The sequence below is a fragment of the Triticum dicoccoides genome, chromosome 1B (assembly GCF_002162155.2).
Source record: "Triticum dicoccoides isolate Atlit2015 ecotype Zavitan chromosome 1B, WEW_v2.0, whole genome shotgun sequence".
In the NCBI taxonomy this organism is placed as follows: domain Eukaryota; kingdom Viridiplantae; phylum Streptophyta; class Magnoliopsida; order Poales; family Poaceae; genus Triticum; species Triticum dicoccoides.
Genome location: NC_041381.1, coordinates 321882158 through 321888003, shown reverse-complemented (window position 1 = coordinate 321888003; position 5846 = coordinate 321882158).

Genomic DNA, 5846 nt, shown 5'->3' with positions numbered 1-5846 from the left:
GGATTATGGAGCAAGGAGTGGCAAGAGACTAAGCTTGGGGATTCCCATGGCACCCCCAAGATAGTCCAAGGACACCAAAAAGTCAAAGCTTGGGGATGCCCCGGAAGGCATCCCCTCTTTCGTCCACTTCCATCGGTAAGTTACTTGGAGCTATATTTTTATTCACCAACATGATATGTGTTTTGCTTGGAGCGTCTTGTATTATTTGTGTCTTTGCTTGTTAGTTTACCACAATCATCCTTGCTGTACACAACCTTTGAGAGAGCCATACATGAATTGAAATTTGTTAGAATACTCTATGTGCTTCACTTATATCTTTTGAGCTTGATAGTTTGCTCATAGTGCTTCACTTATATCTTTTGAGCGTGATAATTTTTGCTCTAGTGCTTCACTTAGATCTTTTAGAGCACGATGGTGGATTTGTTTTAAAAAAACTTGATCTCTCATGCTTCACTTAGATTATTTTGAGAGTCGTTAATAGCATGGTAATTTGCTTAATGTTAATATACTTGGTATTCAAGATATGTGAAACTTTCTTTTGAGTGCGTTGAATACTAAGATAAGTTTGATGCTTGATAATTGTTTTGAGATATGAAGGTGATAATATTAGAGTCATGCTAGTTGAGTAGTTGTGAATTTAAAGAATACTTGTGTTGAAGTTTGTGATTCCCGTAGCATGCACGTATGGTGAACCGTTATGTGATGAACTCGGAGCATGATTTATTTATTGATTGTCTTCCTTATGAGTGGCGGTCGGGGACGAGCGATGGTCTTTTCCTACCAATCTATCCCCCTAGGAGCATGCACGTAATACTTTGCTTTGATAACTTCTAGATTTTTGCAATAAGTATATGAGTTCTTTATGACTAATGTTGAGTCCACGGATTATACGCACTTTTCCCATCCTTCCACCATTGCTAGCCTCTCTAATACCGCGCACCTTTCGCCGGTATCATACACCCACCATAAACCTTCCTCAAAACAGCCACCATACCTACCTACCATGGCATTGCCATAGCCATTCCGAGATATATTGCCATGCAACTTTCCACCGTGCCGTTTATTATGACACGCTCCATCATTGTCATATTGCTAGCATGATCGTGTAGTTGACATCGTATTTGTGGTAAAAGCCATCTTTCATAATTCTTTCATACATGTCACTCATGTTTCATTGCATATCCCGGTACACCGCCGGAGGCATTCATATAGAGTCATATTTTGTTCTAAGTATCAAGTTGTAATTGTTGAGTTGTAAGAAAAATAAAAGTGTGATGATCATCATTATTAGAGCATTGTCCCAAGTGAGGAAAGGATGATGGAGTCTATGATTCCCCCACAAGTCGGGATGAGACTCCGGACGAAAATAAAAAAAGAGGCCATAAAAAAAGAGAAAAGGCCCAAATAAAAAAATAAAAAAATAAAAAAAAATGAGAGAAAAAGAGAGAAGGGACAATGCTACTATCCGTTTACCACACTTATGCTTCAAAGTAGCACCATGATCTTCATGATAGAGAGTCTCTCATTTCGTCACTTTCATATACTAGTGGGAATTTTTCATTATAGAACTTGGCTTGTATATTCCAATGATGGGCTTCCTCAAAATGCCCTAGGTCTTCGTGAGCAAGCGAGTTGGATGCACACCCACTTAGTTTATTTTGTTGAGGTTTCATATACTTATAGCTCTAGTGCATCCGTTGCATGGCAATCCCTACTCACTCACATTGATATCTATTGATGGGCATATCCATAGCCCGTTGATACACCTAGTTGATGTGAGACTATCTTCCCTCTTTTTGTCTTCTCCACAACCACCGTTCTATTCCACATATAGTGATATATCCATGGCTCACGCTCATGTATTGCGTGAAGATTGAAAAAGTTTTGAAAATGTTAAAGTATGAAACAATTGCTTGGCTTGTCATCGGGGTTGTGCATGATTTAAATACTTTGTGTGGGAAAGATGCAGCATAGCCAGACTATATGATTTTGTAGGGATAACTTTCTTTGGACATGTTATTTTGAGAAGACATAATTGCTTTATTAGTATGCTTGAAGTATTATTATTTTTATGTCAATATGAACTTTTTTCTTGAATCTTTCGGATATGAATATTCATACCATGATTAAGAAGATTTACATTGAAATTATGCCAAAGTATCACTCCGCATCAAAAATTCTCTTCTTATCATTTACCTACTCGAGGACGAGTAGGAATTAAGCTTGGGGATGCCTGATACGTCTCCAAGGTATCTATAATTTTTGATTGCTCCATGCTACTTTATCTATTGTTTTGGACTATAATGGGCTTTATTTTTCACTTTTATATTACTTTTGGGACTAACCTATTAACCGGAGGCCCAACCCAGAATTGTTGTTTTTTTGCCTTTTTCAGTATTTCGAAGAAACAGAATATCAAACGGAGTCCAAACGGAATGAAACCTTCGGGATCGTGATTTTCCAACCGAACGTGACCCAGGAGACTTGGACCCTACCCCAAGAAGCGCCAGAGGCGGTCACGAGGGTGGAGGGCGCGCCCCACCCCCTGGGCGCGCCCCCCTACCTCGTGGGCCCCTCGGAGCTCCACCGACGTACTCCTTCCTCCTATATATACCTACGTATCCCCGAACGACCAGAACAGGAGCCAAAAACCTAATTCCACCGCCGCAACCTTCTGTATCCACGAGATCCCATCTTGGGTCCTGTTCAAGAGCAACGCCGGAGGGGGCATCCACCACGGAGGGCTTCTACATCATCACCATAGCCCCTCCGATGAAGTGTGAGTAGTTTACTTCAGACCTTCGGGTCCATAGCTAGTAGCTAGATGGCTTCTTCTCTCTTTTTGGATCTCAATACAATGTTCTCCCCCTCTCTCGTGGAGATCTATTCGATGTAATCTTCTTTTTGCGGTGTGTTTGTTGAGACCGATGAATTGTGGGTTTATGATCCAGCTTATCTATGAATAATATTTGAATCTTTTCTGAATTCTTTTATGTATGATTGAGTTATCTTTGCAAGTCTCTTCGAATTATCCGTTTGGTTTGGCCAACTAGATTGGTAGTTCTTGCAATGGGAGAAGTGCATGGATTTGGGTTCAATCTTGCGGTGTCCTTACCCAGTGACAGAAAGGGTTGCAAGGCACGTATTGTATTGTTGCCATCGAGGATAACAAGATGGGGTATTTATCATATTGCATGAATTTATTCCTCTACATCATGTCATCTTGCTTAAGGCATTACTCTGTTTTTAACTTAATACTCTAGATGCATGCTGGATAGCGGTCGATGAGTGGAGTAATAGTAGTAGATGCAGAATCGTTTCGATCTACTTGTCACGGACGTGATGCCTATATACATGATCATACCTAGATAACCTCATAACTATGCTCGATTCTATCAATTGCTCAACAAAAATTTGTTCACCCACTGTAGAATATCTACTTGAGAGAAGCCACTAGTGAAACCTATGGCCCCCGGGTCTATTCTCATCATATCAATCTCCATCACTTTATTTACTTGCTTTGCTTTTACTTTTTACTTTGCATCTTTATACCAAAAATACCAAAAATATTATCTCTATCAGATCTCACTCTCGTAAGTGACCGTGAAGGGATTGACAACCCCTAATCGCGTTGGTTGCGAGTAGCTATCGTTTTGTGCAGGTACGAGGGACTTGCGCGTGACCTCCTACTGGTTTGATACCTTGGTTCTCAAAAACTGAGGGAAATACTTACGCTACTATGCTGCATCATCCTCTCCTCTCGGGGAAAACCAACGCAAGCTCGAGACGTAGCAAAGCATTGTTTCCAAAACTATTCCTACCAACAAAATTCACATCCATAGATTCATTTTTATTCTCAATCAAAGTAGACAAAGGCATATCATTGGGATCAATAGGAGCACTCTTAGTAGCAAACAATTTCATAAGTTCATCCATCTTTCCACTCAACACATTAATTTCTTCTATAGCATGCACTTTTTTACTAGTAGATCTTTCGGTGAGCCATTGAGAATAATTAGCCATAATATTATCAAGAAGTTTTGTAGCATCTCCTAAAGTGATTTCCATAAACGTGCCTCCCGCGGCCGAATCTAAAAGATTTCTAGAAGCAAAGTTCAATCCAGCATAAAAAAATTATATGATCATCCATAAATTCAAACCATGAGTAGGGCAATTGTGAATCATTAATTTCATTCTTTCCTAAGATTGGGCAACATGCTCATGATCAAGTTGTTTAAAATTCATAATATCGTTCCTAAGAGTGATAATCTTAGCGGGAGGAAAATACTTCGAGATAAAAGCATCTTTGCACTTGTTCCAAGAATCAATACTATTTTTAGGCAAAGACGAAAACCAAACTTTAGCACGATCTCTAAGTGAAAACGGAAATAACTTCAGTTTAACAATATCATTATCCGTATCTTTCTTCTTTTGCATATCACACAAATCCACAAAGTTGTTTAGATGGGTAGCGACATCTTCACTAGGAAGGCCGGCGAATTGATCTTTCATAACAAGATTCAGCAAAGCGGTATTGATTTCACAAAACTCGACATCAGTAAGAGGAGCAATCGGAGTACTAAGGAAATCATTATTATTGGTATTGAATAAATCACACAATTTGGTATTATCTTGCGCCATGGCAACAAGTAATCCAACACACAAGCAAACAAAAAGAGGCAAACGAAAGAGAGAGGAGAAGATTGGGAAAGAGATGGCGAATAAAATGGCAAGGGTGAAGTGGGGGAGAGGAAAACGAGAGGCAAATGGCAAATAATGTAAATGCGAGGGAGATGAGTTTGTGATGGGTACTTGGTATGTCTTGACTTGAGCGAAGACCTCCCCGGCAACGGCGCCAGAAATCCTTCTTGCTACGTCTTGAGCTTGCGTTGGTTTTCCTTGAAGAGGAAAGGGTAATGCAGCAATAGTAGTGTAAGTATTTCCCTTAGTTTTTGAGAACCAAGGTATCAATCCAGTAGGAGGCTCCTCAAAAGTCCCACGCACCTACACAAACAAACAAAGAACTCGCAACCAACGCAATAAAGGGGTTGTCAATCCCTTCACGGCCACTTGCGAAAGTGAGATCTGATAGAGGTAGTATGATAAGATAAATATATTTTTGGTATTTTATGATATAGATTGGTGATACGTCTCTGTCATATCTATAATTTTTGATTGTTCCATGCCAATATCATCCAACTTTCATATACTTTTGGCAACTTTTTATATTATTTTTGGGACTAACATATTGATCCAGTGCACAGTGCCAGTTCATGTCTATTGCATGTTTTATGTTTCGCAGAAACCCCATATCAAACGGAGTCCAAAGGGGATAAAAATGGATGAAGAATTATTTTGGAATATTTGTGATTTTTGGAAAGTAAAATCAACGCGACACGGTGCCCGAGGTGGCCACGAGACAGGGGCCCACGCCCACTCCACGTGGACGCGCCTCCCACCCTCCTGGGCCCCTCGTAAGGCGGTTGATGCCCTTCTTTGGCCGCAAGAAAGCTAATTTTTGGAAAATGATCTGGGTGAAGGCTTCAATCCAATCGGAGTTATGGATCTCCGGATATAAAAGAAACGGTGCCAGGGCAGAATCCCAGAACGCAGAAACAGAGAGAGACAGAGAGACAGATCCAATCTCGGAGGGGCTCTCACCCCTCCCATGCCATGCGAGCCAAGGACCAGAGGGGAAACCCTTCTCCCATCTAGGGAGGAGGTCAAGGAAGAAGAAGAAGAAGAAGGGGGGCTCTCTCCCCCTTGCTTCCGGTGGCGCCAGAACGCCGCCGGGGCCATCATCATCACTGCAATCTACACCAACAACTTCACCACCCTCATCACCA